The following is an 18,223-nucleotide window of genomic DNA, read 5'->3' on the forward strand; positions in this document are numbered from 1 at the left end:
AGTCCGTTGCCCATTTTTTAATTGGGTTGTTTGTCTTTCTGGAGTGGAGCCATGTGAGTTCTTTATATATTTTGGAGATCAGGCCCTTGTCTGAGGTATCATTGGCAAATATGTTTTACGAAACTGTTGGTTCTCTTTGTATTTTAATGCTGTTTTCTTTGGCCATATAGAAGCTTTTTATTTTGATGAGGTCCCATTTATTTATTCTTTCCTTTATGTCCCTTGCTTTAGGGGACATGTCTGTGAGGGTGTTGCTGTGTGGAATGTCTGATATCTTCCTGCCAATGTTTTCCTCTAGGACTTTTACGGTGTTATGAGTCTTTTATCCACCTTGAATTTATTTTTGTGTGTGGTGTAAGTTGGTGATTTTCATTTTCTTTTCACGTAGCTGTCCAGATCTCCCAACACCATTTGTTGAAGAGGGAATTTTTGCTACATTTTATGCTCCTACCTCCTTTGTCAAATACTAATTGAACATAAAGTCTTGGGTTTATTTCTGGGCTCTCTGTTCTGTTCCATTGTTCTATGTGCCTGTTTTTATGCCAGTACCAGGCTGTTTTGATTACAGTGGCCTTGTAATACAGTTTGATATCAGGTATTGTGATCCCTCCTGCTTTGTTCTTCTTTCTCAAAATTGCTGCAGCTATTCGGGGTCGTTTATGGTTCCATATAAATTTCTGAAATGTTTGTTCTATATCTGTGAAATATGTCATGGGTACTCTAATAGGGATTGCATTGAATCTATAAATTGCTTTGGGAGGTATGGCCATTTTGATGATGTTAATTCTTCCAATCCATGAGCTTGGTACATGCTTCCATTTGTTTGTGTCTTCCTTAATTTCTTTCTTCAGTGTTGTGCAGTTTTCTGAGTACAGGTCTTTTACCTCCTTGGTTAGGTTTATTCCTAGGTACTTTATTTTTCTTGTTGCTATATCAAATGGGATTTTTTTTCCTGATTTCTGTTTCTGCTGTTTCATTGTTGGTATACAGGAATGCCTTTGATTTCTGAGTATTGACTTTGTATCCAGCTGTTTTGCCAAATTCATTTATTAGGTCGAGTAGTTTTTTGGTGGAGTCTATAGGATTTTCTATGGACACTATCATGTCATCTGCAAACAGTGACAATTTCATTTCCTCCTTTCCAATTTGGATGCCTTTTATTTCTTTTTCTTGTCTTGTTGCTGTGGCTAAGACTTCCAATATTATGTTGAATAGGAGTGGTGAGAGAGGGCATCCTTGTCTTGTTCCTGATCTTAGTGGGAAAGCTCTAAGTTTTTGTCCATTGAGTATGATGTTGCTGTAGGTCTCTCATATATGGCCTTTATTATGTTGAGGAATGCTCCCTCTATTCCCACTTCGCTGAGTGTTTTGATCATAAATGGGTGCTGTACCTTCTCAAATGCTTTTTCCACATCTATTGATATGATCATGTGGTTTTTGTCTTTGCTTTTGTTTATGTGGTGTATTATATTTATTGATTTGTGAATATTGTATCATCCTTGCATCCCTGGGATGAATCCCACTTGGTCATGGTATATGATCTTTTTAATGTATTGCTGGATATGGTTTGCCAATATTTTGTTGAGGATTTTAGCATATATGTTCATCAGCGATATTGGCCTGAAGTTTTCTTTCTTTGTTATGTCTTTATCTGGTTTGGGATTAGGATGATGTTGGCTTCATAAAATGAATTTTGGGAGTCTTCCATCTTCTTGAATTTTTTCAAATAATCTGTGGAGGATGGGGATTAGCTCTCCATTAAATGCTCTGTAGAATTCTCCTGTGAAACCATCTGGTCCAGGGCTTTTGTGTATTGGGAGTTTTTTGATTACTGCTTCAATTTTGTCTGCTGTTATTGGTCTGTTCAGGTTTTCTGCTTCTTAGTCATTCAGTTTTGGAAGATTATATTTTTCTAGAAGTGTGTCCATTTCACTTAGGTTTTCAAATTTCCTGGCATATAGTTCTTTCTAGTAATTTCTTACAATCCTTTGTATTTCTGTGATATCAGTTGTAATCTCTCCTCCTTCATTTCTTATTGTGTTTATTTGGGTCCTCTCTCTTTTTTTCCGGATGAGCCTGCTTAAAGCCTTGTTGATTTTGTTTATCTTTTCAAGGAACCAGCTCCTGGATTCGTTGATCCTTACAATTGTGCTTTTAGTCTCTATGTCATTTAACTCTGCTCTGATCTTGGTTATTTCCTTCCTTCTGCTTGCTCTGGGCTGTCTTTGTTGTTGTTCCTCCAGTTCTTATAGGCGTAGGGTTCGGTTGTTTGTTTGAAATGTTTCTATCTTTTTAAGGTAGGCCTGTATTGCTATGACCTTCCATCTCAGGACTGCCTTTTTGTGTCCGATAGGTTTTGGGTTCTTGTGAGGTCATTGTCATTTGTTTCCAGAAAGTTTTTGATTTCTTCCCTAGTCTCGTTCTTGACCCATTTATTGTTTAATAGCATGCTATTCAATCTCCATGATTTTGAGTGTTTTGGGTTTTTTCTTTGAAGTTGGCATCTAGTTTCAGTCCCTTGTGGTCAGAAAAAATGCTTGATATGATTTCAATTTTCTTGAATTTGTTGAGGCTTGCTTTGTGTCCTGTCATGTGGTCTATCTTTGAAAATGTTCCATGTATACTTGAAAAGAACGTGTATTTTGCTTCTTTGGGATGAAAAGCTCTGTATATATCAGTTAAGTCCATTTCCTCTAGGGTATTGTTAAGTGACACAATATCTTCGTTGATCTTTTGTTTGGAAGACCTGTCCATTTTTGAGAGTGGGGTGTTAAAATCCCCTACTATAATTGTGTTGCTGTCAATATCTTTCTTGAAATCCTCCAAGATTTTCTTAATGTATTTGGGTGCTCCTATATTGGGCACATATATATTTACAATGTTTATGTCTTCTTGGTGGATTCTTCCTTTGAGTATTATGAAGTGACCTTCTGGGTCTGTATTTATGGCCCTCCTTTGGAAGTCTATTTTATGTGATATGAGTATTGATCCCCCTGCTTTTTTTTTTCCTGTCCATTTGCTTGGAAAATTTGTTTCCAGCCCTTCACTTTCAGTCTGTGTAGGCCTTCTGTCCTGAGGTGGGTCTCTTGTAGGCAGCACGTGTGTGGGTCATGCTTTCTTATCCATTCAGCTCTTCTATGTCTTTTGATTGGAGCATTTAATCCATTTACATTTAAGGTTATTATTGATAGGTATTTATTCATTGCTGATTTTTTTTACCTCTGTTCTTCCCTCTTTCTCTCCTTTCCTTCCTTTCCTTACAGCAGCCCCTTTAGCATCTCTTGCAGAGCTGGTTTGGTGGAGGTATATTCTTTTAGACTTCTTTTGTCTGGGAAACTCTTTATTTGGCCTTCTATCTTGATGGAGAGCCTTGCTGGGTAAAGTAGTCTTGGTTGCAGCCCTTTGGTTCTCATTACTTGGAATATTTTTTGCCAATATTTTTTGCTTGGAGCTTTTCCATTGAGAAGTCAGTTGCTAACCTTATTGGGGCTCCCTTGTATGTTACTTCCTTTTTTCCCCTTGCTGCCTTTAAGATTCTTTCTTTGTCTTGGAATTTTGCCATTTTAATTATGATGTGTCTTGCAGTGGGCCTCTTTGGGTTCCTCTTGATTGGAACTCTCTGTGATTCCTGGATTTGAGTGACTTTTTCTTTCATCAAATTAGGGAAATTTTCCATCATTACTTTTTCAAAGAGGTTTCCTATCCCTTGCTCTTTTTCTTCTCCTTCTCCTTCTGGTATCCCTATTATATGGATATTATTACGTTTCACGTTGTCCTGCATTTCCCTTAACCCCTCTTCATTCTTTCTGAGCCTCTTTTCCTTTTCTCACTCATTCTGGGTGTTTTTTCTACCTTGTCCTCCAGTTCGCTGGTCCGGTCCTCTGCTTCATCAAGCCTGCTTTTGACTCCTTCTACTGTGTTCTTCAGTTGAGAAATTGTATTCTTCATTTCCTCTGGCCCTTGTTGATAGTTTCTATTTCCTTTTTCATGTTGATATAGTTTGCAGTGAGTTCATTGCAGTTTCCCTGTAGTTTTTAGTAATTCTCTGCGAGCTCATTGAGCTTCCTTATAACCAATGCTTTGAACTCAGTATCTGATAGTTGGCTTGCCTCTTTTTCATTTAGCATTGTTTCTGTGACTTCCTCCTTTCTTTTCACTTGGGAATTGTTTCTTTGTCTTACCATTGTTTGTGAGACTCTTCCTGTTAGCCTCTGCTTCTTAAGTTGCTCTGTTCTGTCCCCCTGGCTTTATGGTGTAAACTTCTGTGGTAGAATACCTGTGAAATTCAGTGGTACAGTCTCCTTGATCTCCCAGGCTTACTGATCTTGGGCTATGGTTTATATTGGCTCTGTGTATATCTTTGGTTTTGGTTGTCGTTGGGTCTTTCTTTGGTGGGTCCTTCCCACCAGCTGGTTAGCTGAGGGTCATTCTGTCCACCACCTCTTGTTTTCTGTTGTGCAGGTGTGGGCAGGTTGTGTTGGAGCTGGTTCTTCTATGTGTACAAGGTTTTGAGGCTTTTCTCTTGTTTTTGTTCAGTTGTTTGTTCTGAGCAATTTCTCCACGATTTATTTGTATTTTCAGGTAGGTCCTTGGTTGAATTAGTGTGACTTCCACTCCCTCCTTCGCCTTCTTTTGTTCTTAGCTGTTGGTGGGTTTTCTCTTTCAGGAGGTATCCTGGCGTTCACATCTTCTACCTACTTTTTTTGTGATAGGTTGTAGGGGGAAGGCAAAATGGTTTAAGACAGCAAGAGTGTATTGTATGATATTTAAACTAGCAACACTTAGAGAAGAGATAGGAGATCCTTTGGATATGTATAGTGTTAACCATGATAATTCACCCACCTAGACACTTTTTAGAAAGGGTGTAAAGAAGATAAGCCTCTTGTTGGAGGAGGGAATGATTGTGAGTTGGATCTAGAAATCTGTGAGCTTCTGGAAGGTCAAATTGTGAGGTAAAGTGAGAGTAAAGGATAGAAAATAGGTATATGTGTGAGAGAATAGAGTTAACCACACCAGTAATAAAGTTGAGGAAACATGTAGTGGGCTGAGATCTGGGAGGGGTTCTGTGTAGTATTTACAAATGTATGGAACAGGTATTATTTACAATAGTAATGAAGTAACAATCATATGACAGAATCTCTGTGATCTGGGTAACTAGAATAGGGAGTATAGGTCCTAGAGTAGTGTGCTAATGGAACCCAAGTGAAGTGAAAGGCAGTTAATTAATACACTATGAAAGAGAGAACAAGGGGAAACCAATCAAACAATGCAAATTAACCAGTCAAGCAAAGAAGACTAAACAGAAAGAAGAGAAATACAAAAATACTAATAAAATGAGTGATGTAAGAATAATGAAAAAAATAATAATACAAATATACAATAACTTGCAAGTTCCCTGGAGTAGAAAAGTGAAATTTGTTTCACTGTCTCATCTGTTGGGATGCCCCCTGTTTGGGTCCAACTCTGGTCTTTTCACAGTTCCAGGTTGTATTGTCTCACTTGTGGGGATTAAAAATAAAAGACGGAAGGAAGAAGAGATATAAAGGGAGAGAAAGAAGGAGTAGAGCAAGAAAGAAGGAAAGAGATGAAAAAGGTGTTAAAAGAAAAAAAATAATAAGGATTTACCTTAAAAAAAAAAAAAAAAAGCTTGCTGACTTCAAACTAGCCTAGCCAGTTTTGCTGGTCATCTTGGCTGCAGCCAACTCAGAGGGCCTAGCCCTGCTCTTCTCCGTTCCTGAGCAGACCTCTGGTAGCCTCTGGCCCAGCTCTCCAGCAGCCCCCAGACCCACTGGTTCAGGCATTTACCCTCTTCCTGGCTGTGGGTGCACGCTCAGGGCCTTCTGTGTTGAGCACTCTCCCCGGTGCCTGGGATGTGGTCTCAGGACCTCCTGAGATGTGTACTCTCCCTTACGCCTCGGATGTGTGCTCAGAGGCCCTCTGAGGTGCGTACTCTCCTCGGTGTTTCAGATTTGGGCTTGATGCCCCCCACACCCCCATGGGAGCTCTGGGTGGCTGGGTGGAGAGGAGACTAGAGCTGTAGCTGTAGGAGAATTCCCCAAACTGCCCCCGAGGGTCTTTTTCTTTTTCAGAAAATCCTCCTGCTCAATCCTGTAGCTCCATACAAGGAAGGACCTGTCCTCTCACGCAGCCCACCTCTCCAGCTAGACCAGGGACTGTCCAGGTCTGGGCCCGACAGTGCCCAACTCTCCCCAGTTGGTGCCCACAGTCTCCGTGGGTTTACCACTTCATCCTTATTCCCCTACCTACAACTTTAAGCAACCAGGTCTCTCTCAGTGTTGCTCCAACCTTGTTTGGCAGGGGAGGGAGCTGTTAACGCAGCTCTATCCCAGGAGTCCTGCAGCAGGCTGGGCAGGCGAGGGCCTGGAGCTGCAGTCGCCCTGGTCCCTGAGCTAGTCCCAGGGACCTTTTTGTCCTGAAGCAATAACTTACTGTCATTTCAGGGTCCTCTATACTTTTTGGTCTCCTATCTTCATAAATGCTGGGGTACTGTTGGCTGTTTGCTTTGTTCCTCAGTAGATTGGCTAGGTGTTTTACCCGTGTGCAGGGGGAAGTTGACTCTGTTCCCACCTATCTCGCCCCCCATCTTGCCCCATGACTTGCAAGGTTTCTTTTGAGAAATCACCTGATAGTGTCATGGGAACTTTTTTGTAGGTAACTGTCTCCTTTCTCTTGCTGCTTTTAAAATTCTCTCATTATCTTTAATCTTGGGTAATGTCCTTATGATGTGTCTTGGTGTGTGCTTCCTTGGGTCCAACTTTTTTGGGACTCTCTGAGCTTCCTTGACTTCCTGGTCATCTGCTTCCTTTGCCAAGTTGGGGAAGTTCTCCATTATTTTTTCAAGTAAGTTTTTGATTTCTTGCTCTTCCTCTTTTCCTTCTGGCAACCCTATGATTCGGATGTTGGAATGATTCAAGTTGTCCCAGAGGTTCCTAAGCCTCTCCTCATTTTTTGAATTGTTTCTTCATTCTATTCTGGTTGAATGTTTCTTTCTTCCTTCTATTCCAAACCATTGATCTGAGTCCTGGTTTCCTTCCCTTCACTGTTGGTTCCCTGTACATTTTCTATTATTTCACTTTTCATAGCCTTCATTTTTTCCTATAATTTGTGATCATATTCAACCAATTCTGTGAGCATCCTGATTATCAGAGTTTTGAACTGTGCATCTGGTAGATTGGCTATCTCTTCATTGCTTAGTTGTATTTTTTCTGGAGCTTTGATTTGTATTTTCATTTGGGCCTCTTTTTTTTTTTTTTTTTTCATCTCAGCATGCCTGTTACCTAGTAAGAGGTGGAGCCTTTGGTGTTTACCAGCTCAGGGCATCCCACGTTGATGCGTTGTGATGCTATATGTGGGGCAGGGGTCTGAGAGGGAACAGTGCTTCTTGCTCAGCTGTCTGCCAGTTTTCAGTCATGTCCTCTTCTATCCACAAGCAAATTAGGCCCTTTGGTGCTGATTCCCAGGTGGGTGGATTTGTGTATGTTCTATGGCCCTGTGAGTCTTTCCAATGAACTCTCCTGTGAGGCTGGGAGTTTCTCCTGCTGCTGTCTCAATCCCCATCCCCTCTGGTATTTTCCCTCAGAGGTTTTGAGGTTTTATTTCCCTGCACTGGAACCCTGGGTTGTGTGGTCTGTCTGGCTCCCCAGTTGCTCCTCCCAGTTTATCTGCACACGGTTGTGGGACTGTCCAGCTACCAGCTACTTCTTCACCCACCCAGTCCTCAATTCTCTGGCTTGCCGGGCATCCTCTCCACCCCATCTACCCTCTCCACCCCTCGTACCAGTCTAGTTGAATGTTTCTTTAACTCCTTGGTGTCGGAGTTTCATACAGTTCAATTTTCTGGCAGTTCTGGTTTTTTGTTTTTAAATTTGTTGTCGTCCTTCTTCTTGTTGTGTGAGGAGGCAAAGTATATCTACCTACTCCTCCATTTTGGCTAGAAGTCTACATCAGTTTTTTAATAGCCATGGTCAGTACTTCAACAAAGAATAACCCACTGCTTAGTGACACAATTAGTGTTGTTTTTCAGACCAATTTCAGGGAAAAAGAGGCTGAAGAGACTTTGTGTATACACATGTATGAGAGGCTCTCCATTGTTGTATTAGTACGAGCGTTGGTTTGGGAGTCAAAATGGCCCAGATTTTAACTCATATTTTGCAGATGACATACTGGTTATCTCTGGCAATTTATTTAATTTCTCTGAGGTAGACTAATTTCTAGATAGAAATCCTTGGTTCAAGTTTATTACTAGGATTATGATCTTGTATAAAGATCTTATGTATAAGATTTTAAATTATTAAGTTCTCTAACTAGTCAGATAGAAAAAATAATATTTGTGATACTATTGCCATAGATTATTGTTTTGAAATTTAGGAGATAGAATATAAAAGCACTCCTTAGATTGTAATGTGATTTATAGTCTTAATTTAGTTGTCATTATTTTTTCTCACATATCAGCGTGAGGCTATAATAGGCATATTTGAGTAATATTTCAGCTCTGCACTATCCAGCATGGTAGCTAATAGCTACACATGGCTATTAGTCACCTGACATGTGGCCAGTGCAAGTTGATATGGGTTTAAAGTGTAAATTCACATAGGACTTTAGGAGTCAGTACAAACTGACAGTTACCAGAGAGCAGGGGGGAGAGGGATAATAGATGAAGGGCCATCAAGACATATGTATAAAGGACACATAGACAAAGCCAAAGGGGGTAGGTTTGAGGGTGGGAGGTGGGGATGGTTGGGGTGGGTGGAGTGTGGTGTGATGAAAATGGGGACAACTATACTTGAACAACAACAACAAAATAAATATAATATATAGAGACATAAAAAGAACACACAAGATATTTATTGTATCAAAATTAAAAAAGTAAAATTTCTCATTAATTATAAAATGTTGATCGTATATTTAAATAATAGTTTTTGGATACATAAAGATAAAAATTATTAAAATTATATTCACCTGCTTGTTTCTTTTTTAGCTTAAAATTACATGTGTGAGAAACCACTCAGCTAAAGGTATGACCTTAGTGAGTATGTTTATACCTTGTGGCTCTGCTGTCCACCTTCAGCTGACACAAATTGGGGCTTTTGGGACGTACAGAATTCCCCATCTACTGAGGGCTCATGCTCCTCTGAAGTCATAATCCAATTCTGTTTCTAAAAAAAATACAGTGTTTAATGTATCTATGTATCCTTTTTTCTTGCCTGTAATTATCTGTTTCATTGATTAAAAAACTCAATTGGGATTAGTTTCAGGTGAATAGAAGCAAAAGGGTCATCAAGGAACATGAATAAAAGGCTGATGGACAAAGCCAATGGGGGGGTAGAATTAAGTGTGGGAGGTGGGAGTGGGTGAGGTGGGAGGAGTGGTGAGGGGAAAATGGGGACAACTGTAGTTGAACAACAATGAAAACAAACAAACAAAAACAAGAAAACAAAACCAGATAGAAAAAACTAGATATAAGTTTATTTCTATCTCAATATAAAAAGTAGCAAGTGGTAAAGCTAGGATTTCATCAAAAGCCTGTGCTTTTTTTCACTGTATGTAGATAGGAGTTATGATGCTTTCAATTGTGAGTAAGGAAAGTCCAACTATCCATGTATCTCACTTAAACAAAAGGGGTTTAATTCCACAGATAATCACAAGTTTAGCATTAGGGAAGTTCCAGGTTTGGTTGATTTAGTGGTTCAACAATATCCTTATGGACCTAGGCCCTTTTTATTTTTTATTTTTACTTTTATTTTTTATTGTCATTCTGTAACAGTTGTCCCAATTTTTACCGTATTGCTCTGCTCTGCCCCACCCACTCCCTGCTCCCACAATCAATCCCCATGCTGTTGTCCATGCCCATGGGTCATTTATACCTGTTCTTTGACTAGAACCTTCTCCCCTCATACCTTTAGTCACTGTCAGCCTGTTCCTTTTTTCCATGTCTCTGGTTCTGTTTTGCTCATTTGTTAGTTTTGTTTATTAGGTTCCTCTTACAGGTGAGATCATATGGTATATGTCTTTTGCCACCTGGCTTATTTCACTTAGCATAATACTCTCTAGTTCCATCCAAGCTGTCATGAAAGGTAGGAGTTCCTTCTTTCTTTCTGGTATGTATTATTCCACTGTGTAAATGTACCACAGTTTTTTGATCCACTCATTTGCTGATGGGCACTTAGGCTGTTTGTAGCACTTGGATACTGTAATAATGTTGCTATGAACATCAGGGTGCATAAATTCTTTTGAATTGGTGTTTCAGGATTCATAGGGTATAATCTCAGCAGTAGAATTGCTGGACCAAAAGGCAGTTCCATTTTTATTTTTTTGAGGAAATTCCATACTGTTTTCTGGAGTGACTGCACCAGGCTGCATTCCCACCAACGGTGTACTAGGGTTCCCTTTTCTCCACATCCTTGTCAGCACTTATTGATTGTTGATTTATTAATGATGGCCATTCTGACTGATGTGAAGTGGTATCTCATTGAGCTTTTAATCTGCACCTCTCTGATGGCTGGTGATGCTGAACATCCTTTCATATGTCTATGAGCTTTCTGTATGTCCTCCTTGGAGAAGTGTCTGTTTCCAGTCTTTTGCCCACTGTTTAACTGGATTGTTTGTCTTCCTGGTGTTGAGTTGTATGAGTTCTTTATATATTTTGGAGATCAAACCCTTGTCCAAGGTATTGTTGGCAAATATGTTTTCCCATATGGTTGGTTCCCTTTTCATTTTAATGATATGTCTTTAGCAGTGCAGAAGCTTTTTAATTTGATATAGTTCCATTTGTTTATTCTTCCCTTTATTTCCTTTGCTCTATAGCATCTATTGGTGAAAATATCGCTGTGTAGGATATCTGAAAATTTCTTGCCTATGTTCTCCTCTAGGAATTTTTGGTGTTGTGATTTATATTTAAGTCTTTTATCCATCTTCAGTTTATTTTGGTGTATGGTGTAAGTTGGTGGTCTAATTTCATTTTTTTTTCATGTACCAGTCCTGATCTCCCAACACCATTTATTGAAAGGGCTTTTTTCACTCCATTTTATGCTTCTGCCCCATTTGTCAAATATTAATTGATCATAAAGACATGGGTTTATATCGAGGCTCTCTGTTCTGTTCCATTGATCTGTGTTTGTTCTTACACTAGTACTAGACTGTTTTGATTATAGTGGCCTTATAATTTGATATCAGGTATTGTGATCCCTCCTACTTTGTTCTTCTTTCTCAAGATTTTTCCAGCTATTTGGGGTTTATGTTTTTTTTGAAATATTTGTTCTAAATCTGTGAAATATGTCATTGGTATTTTAATGTGGATTATGTTAAATCTATAGATTGCTTTGGGTAGTATGGACATTTTGATGATGTTAGTTATTCCAATCTATGAAGATGGCATATGCTTCCATTTATTGGTATATTCCTTAATTTCTTCAGTGTTCTGTAGTTTTCCAAGTACAGATATTTTACCTCCTTGGTTGTGTTTATTCCTATGTGCTTTATTTTTCTTGTTACTATAGTAAATGGATTTTTTTTCCTAGTTTCTATTTCTGATACTTGATTTTTGGTGTACAAATGCCTTTGATTTCAAAATATTGACTTTGTGTCCTACTATTTTGCCAAATTCAGTTGTTAGGCTAAGTAGTTTTTTGGTGGAGTCGTTTTCTATGTATACTATCATGTTATCTGCAAACAATGGCAGTTTGGGTTCCACCTCTCCAATTTGGATGCCTTTATTTCTTTTTCTTGCCTGATTGCCATGGCTAAAACTTCTAATACTGTGTTGAATGAAAGCAGATATCCTTGTCTTGTTCCTGATCTTAGGATAGCTTTTAGTTTTTGCCCATTGAGTATGATGTTGGCTGTAGGTTTCTCATATCCATGAGAAAAGAGTCAAAAGAAAAACACTGCATTTGACTCTTTGACTCTTTTTTTGACTCTTTTTTGGCCTTTGTTTTGAAATCTATTTTGTCTGATATAAGTATTGCTACCCCAGACTTTTTTCTTGTCCATTTGCTTGAAATAATTTTTTCCATCCTTTCACTGGCAGTTTCTGTAGATCTTTTATGCTGAGGTGGGCCTCTTTTAGACAGTATATTTGTGGGTCATGTTTTATTATCCATTCAACTATCCTTTGTCTTTTGATTGGAGCATTTAATGCATTTACACTTAGGATTATTATTGATAGATACTTATTCATTGCCATTTTCCCTTTGTTCTTGTGTTCCTCTCCATCTCTCTCTTTTTCTTCATCTTCTTAAAACAGTCCCTTTGGCATCTCTTGCAATGCTGGTTTGGTGGAGATGTATTCTTTTAGCTTTTTTTTCTTTTCTTGGTCTGGGAAGTTCCTTATTTTACCTTCCATTTTAAATGTTAGCCTTGTTGGATAAAGTAGTCTTGGGTGCAGGCCTTTGCTTTTCATTATTTGTAGTATTTCTTGCCATTACTTTCTGGCTTGTAGTGTTTCTGTTGAGTAATCAACTTATCACCTTATCAGGGCTCCCTTGTATGTTACTACCTGTTTTTTTCTTGCTGCCTTTAAGATTCTCTCTTTGTCTTTAAATTTTGCCATTTTCATTATGATGTGTCTTAGAGTGGACCTCTTTGGGTTTGTCTTTATTAGGACCCTTTGTGCTTCCTGGACTTGTGTGACTTTTTCTCTCATGAAGTTAGGGCAGTTTTCTGTCATTACTTTTTCAATCAGGTTTTCTATCCCTTGCTCCTCTTCTTCTCCTGTTGATATCTATATGATATGGATTTTATTTCATTTTGTGTTATCGTGCAGCTCCCTTAAGCCCTCTCCATTCTTTTTAAATCTTTTTATGTTTTGTTGCTCTGTCTGGGAAGTTTTTTCTACCTTGTCCTCCAGCTCACTGATTCGATCCTCTGATTCATCTAGGCTGTTTTTAATTCCTTCTACTGTGTTCTTCATTTCAGATATTGTATTCTTCATTTCCTCCTGGCTCTTATTGATAGTTTCTATGTCCTTTCTCATTCTGATGTAGTTCACAGTAAGTGCCTTGTAGCTTCCCTGGAGTTCCTTGTAGTTCTCACTGAGCCCTTTGAGTACCCTTATAGCCATTATTTTGAAGTCAATGTTTGATAGATTTCTTGCCTCAATTTTGTTTAGCAGTCTTTCTGGGGATTCCTGCTTTCCTTTTGATTGGATATTATTTCTTTGTCTCCCTATTTAGGTGACTCTTCTTGTTTTTTTCTGTTTCTTTTATTGATCTGCTTTGGCTCCCTGTCTTTGTGGTGTGACCTTCTGTGTTAGGAGACCTGTGGGATTCAGTCTTGCATTTTCCTTGATCTCCTGATCTTGATGCTCTTGAAATGCCATTTATGACATTTTGGGGGCTCTCGTGTTGTAATGGGATTTTGGTTGTTTTGGGGTCATTCTTTGGTGGGTCCTTCCCTCCAGTTGACTGACTGTGAGTCACTCTGCCCACCATGTCTTGTGTGCTGTTGTACAGGTGCACTGTCATCTCTTTCTGGATATGCCCCTGATGATTTTAGATGGTGTCCCAGTCTAGCCCTATGCAGCCTGTTAGAGACTACCAGTGATCCACTGTCTGTGGCTCTCTCCTTCAGTTGTTAATCTAGTCACTTTGTAATCAGCACTCATGCTTAGGTACCACGGGGTGGGGCAAAGTAATTCCTATGGGTGTGTCCATTGCTTTCCATCAGGCTGATGCCACTTGCGTGGTACTGCTCTGCCTGAGCAAGATGACTCAGCACAGGGATCCTGGAGGCTGCTCCCTCAATTCTCTCCCCAAAGTCACCATTCCCAGACTCTCCTCAAGCATCTCTAGTCCACCCTGCCCCACCCCCCTTTGCCAGAGCCCAGGGTAAGTGGTGGCAAATGAAATTGTGTGTATTGGTCCTTTTAGAGGCTCTCTGTGTCTCCAGCTGTCTCTCCCTTGTAGACAGAAACACTGTTGCTTTTCACAGCTGGATATTATCTGGGCTCCTTTCCAGCTCTGGTGCTGTAGGCTGGGGAGCCCAGCTTGGGGTTTAGACTCTACATTTCTTAGGGGGAACGCTGTGGCTGCTGAAATTTCCCTCTGTCACTTCAGCCACTACCCATGGGAACCCAGTAAGCCCTCTCAAGTCTCCTTCTTACTCCATCCCAGTCACATTGTGGTGAAATGGTTTCTTCTATCTGTCTGTGGTTACAAGGCTCCTCTCCAGCTCTTGTTCAGTTGGTTATTCCAGATGAGTTCTCTCCAGTTTAGCTGTAATTCCAGATTGGTCCTCTTAGAAGGTTAGTGCAGCTGCCACTTGCTCCTCTGCCATCTTGGATCCCTATCTCATTTCATTTTTTAGAAATTTGTGATTTCGAGACAGATCAAAAACAACCAGAGTGGGGGGGGTGGGGATGGTTCTAGCCTCTCTTGCACTTCATGTTATTATGTTATTATCAGAGAAAACTTTCCTAAGCAATCATTCCGTGGACTTACTTATAGGTCTCACTAGCCAGAATTGGGTCACATGCTCAGACCTAAACTAATCACTATCAATGGAAAGAGACACCATGCTTGGTTGATAACAGTTACAATTAATTCACAGTTTAAGAATTAACCTTCTGACACAAGAGAATTAAGCCACAAACAAGTCTGATTTCCCATAAAGGAAGAAGGTACCTGCCCATTGGATGTATAATCAACAATTTGTCTCTCATTTTGTTACCATGCTCAATTATGCTGTTGTTTCCTTTTTTCAAATTATGATTACACTAAATCTGTGGGTATTTCCTGTTAATTACAATGGGTAGGCATGGCGTTATAGTATGCAAAATTAGTCTTCAATGGCTACATATGCAGTTGTGTTTCAGCTTCCTTTTTTCCCCTCCAAAATAGCCTCAATGTTCTTGAATAAATTGAATACATGCTCTACTACCATAGTGTTCATTTACATATTACCAAATGCTGAAAATGTGCGAAGTAATCCATGAATTATGGTATGATATAGAATAAATAAGTTGTAATTTCTGTCTTTCAGTTTCAATCAGCAATAATCGCGCCTTGGATAAACCTCATTGGCTATGATACTGCCACTGTGCAAAGCTTGATTTCTATTTTTCAGGATATTATATTATAATAAACTTAAAGATAACCATCACAATGTAAGCCAATGACCTAATTTTATTGACTAAAGAATGAGTTTCAAGAAGCACCTACAGGTCTTGGCCAATAATTCTTCTAGGGAAAAATTTAACATAAAAATAAAACAAATTTCCAGTAGTGCCAATCCAGGATTATTTAATAAAAATGCCCTACTAATTGGCAACTTTTCAGGAAGAAAACAAAATTAGATCCCTTTTCACATAACATGTTAAATAAATTTCAGATGATGGAAGTTTAAAAAAAATTGAAGAAAACAGAAAACATGGCAGAAACAAGACAAAAGAAAATTTATCATATGAAAATAAAAATAAGTTAATATGATAAAAGAACCATAAATGACAACAAACACAAATGACAGAAATCATAGATCAAAGGTTATTTCCCTAATATAAAAAGACTCCTACAAATTGTTGCAAGTACAAATGCTCTTGTGCACTATACAATTAGCATGCACAGGTGCTTGAAAAGTTGTCAAGTCCTTGTTTAATTAGCTCAGTTGGGGGTTGGGTGAGTGTCTACCTCTTTATATACAGAACAGGTTAGCCTACTATGTAGGCAAAATACCAGATTTTTACAACATAATCAATAGTTTACCTCCTTATATCTGATATCTAAGGTGTATGTTTTGAACCTCAACTAATATCACAGCCTAGATGCAATACAAATGAAGGTAGAGAAAATTTATGCAGACTACAAAGCTGCTTTTCATAAAGTTCTCTTAAGACATCTGATATATGAGAAAGAGTTTCTTACATTTTTTGGTGAAATAATCAGGGAACAGCATTTTTAGGCCACAGAACCTTGTCCTAGAATCTTTTTTTGTTTTTCTCTGTCTTTATTGAAAGGATTTATAATTGAAACCTGCATGTGAGTCACATTTTCTTGCCACTTGCAAAACCATAATTGATTAAATGACACTTTTTACCATGTTAGCCAGATTCTCTAATGTACTAAGGAGATGAATTAATTCCTATTTAATTTATTTCTAGGAATAAGTTGTTTTTGCTGATAAATTTGTTCTTATTTTAAAAAATTTCTCTCCCCAGGAAACTTAAAATAAAATACAGTGCCCCAATCTAGCAAGATTTTAGTTTCTTTCAAAATTCTTCTAAGAGCTAATTCCATTCATCTTTTTAGATGGTCATCATTCTGCTTTGAATTTTTAAAAACTAGAATTCTCAAGTTTTACAATATTTTTAACTTATAAAATCAAACAAGTCATCTTGGAAGCACAAAGTACAAATCTCTCATCTTACTGTGAAATTGAGGATCAGAAATGCTAATTAGGAGGTCTAATTTTGTGATAAATTATAGTTGAACCTGGCTAGAGACCAGCTCTTTCACTGTCAGTAGAGATAGAATTCATCCCTCATTACTTTGTAACCTTTTGTCCCAGTTTTCATGAGATATTCTTCCTCCAGAGTCAGGCAAATTGTAGTTTCTAAGATTTGATAGCTAATTTCAATTTCCAAATAGACCTTTGGAATTAATTAATTTTTAAAGGCAGTTTCTCATAGTGGTTTAATGCCTTTTGAAAGAACAACTAGACACCTGGACAGCTATATACAAAAAAATGAAACTCTATTACCAACTTACACCATACACAAAAATAAATTCAAGGTGGATAAAAGACTTAATATAAGTCATTTCACCATAAAAGTCCTAGAGGAAAACATAGTCAGGAAAATCTCAGATATTCTATGCAGCAATATTTTCACTGATATGTCCCCTAGAGCAAGGGACATAAAGGAAACAATAAACAAATTGGACCTCACCAAAATAAAAGGATTCTGCATGGCCAAAGAAAACAACATTAAGATGAAAAAAGAACCAACTGTGTGGGAAAACATATTTGCCAATGATACCTCAGAAAAGGTTTTGATCCCCCAAATATATAAATAACTCACATGGCTCCACTCCAGGAAGACAAACAACCTGATAAAAAATGGGCAAAAGACCTAAATGGACACTTCTCCAAGGACATACAGAGAGCCCAGAAACATATGAAAAGATGTTCAGCATCACTAGCCATCAGAGAGATGCAAATTAAAACTACAATGAGATACCACTTCACACCAGTGAGAATGGTCATTATAAACAAATCAATAAACAACAAGGGCTGACCAGGTTGTGGAGAAAAGGGAACACTAGTGCACTGTTGGTGGGAATGCAGACTGGTGCAGCCACTATAGAAAACAGTATGGAATTTCCTCAGAAAACTAAAAATGGAACTGCCTTTTGATCCAGCAATTCCACTGCTGGGACTATACCCTATGAATCCTGAAACACCAATTCAAAACAACCTATGCACCCCAATGTTCATAGCAACACAATTCACAATAGCCAAGTGCTGGAAGCAACCCAAGTGCCCACCAGTAAATGAATGGATCAAAAAACTGTGGTATGTTTACACAATGGAATACTACTCAGCAGAAAGAAAGAAGGAGCTCCTACCCTTGGCAACAGCATGGATGGAACTGGAGAGCATTATGCTAAGTGAAATAAGCCAGGTGGTAAGGGACAAATACCATATGATCTCACCTTTAAGTGGAACCTAATCAACAAAAGGGACAAGCAAGCAAAATATAACCAGAGACATTGAAATTAAGAACAATCCAACAGTAACCGGAGGGGAGGTGGGAGAGGATAAAGGGGGTGAAGGGGGGAAGGGTTTTCAGGAACAACTATAAAGGACACATGGACAAAACCATGGTGGGGGTGGAAGCAGGGGAGGGAGGTAGGGATGGCTGGGGTGGAGGGGAGTGGTGGGGGGGGTAAAAGGAGACAACTCAACTTGAACAACAATAAAATAATTAAAAAAGAAAGAGCAACTAGAAATACAAGGTCTGTCTGGAAAATGTCCAGCCATTGTTAATATAATGAGAACTGGTTTGCACAATATAACCTGGTAGCCAAAGAGAGTGGACTGAAGTGCACAGTTGTGAATAATGGTGATTTCACTGTACTAGTCAGTGGGGGCAGTAGACACCATTGAGTGACCATGTGTACTGTGTGGCCATCGCATTCAAAATAACTGAGCAAGTAAAGCAATGAATCTGCATCCAATTTTGTGTTACAGTGGAAAATTCCTCTGCTGAAGC

At 38.8% G+C, this 18,223-nt stretch overlaps 1 non-coding gene and 1 pseudogene across 1 annotated transcript; one reads left to right on the forward strand and one right to left on the reverse strand.

Moving 5' to 3' along the window:
• LOC112317721 (transmembrane emp24 domain-containing protein 2 pseudogene) overlaps positions 1-18,223 on the forward strand; it is a 49,229-nt pseudogene that overhangs the window by 27,270 nt on the left and 3,736 nt on the right.
• On the reverse strand, positions 14,930-15,064 carry LOC112317897 (U4 spliceosomal RNA). Its single transcript, XR_011651172.1, has one exon. It is a non-coding gene; the product is annotated as a U4 spliceosomal RNA (small nuclear RNA).

The sequence above is a fragment of the Desmodus rotundus genome, chromosome 4 (assembly GCF_022682495.2).
Source record: "Desmodus rotundus isolate HL8 chromosome 4, HLdesRot8A.1, whole genome shotgun sequence".
Classification (NCBI taxonomy): domain Eukaryota; kingdom Metazoa; phylum Chordata; class Mammalia; order Chiroptera; family Phyllostomidae; genus Desmodus; species Desmodus rotundus.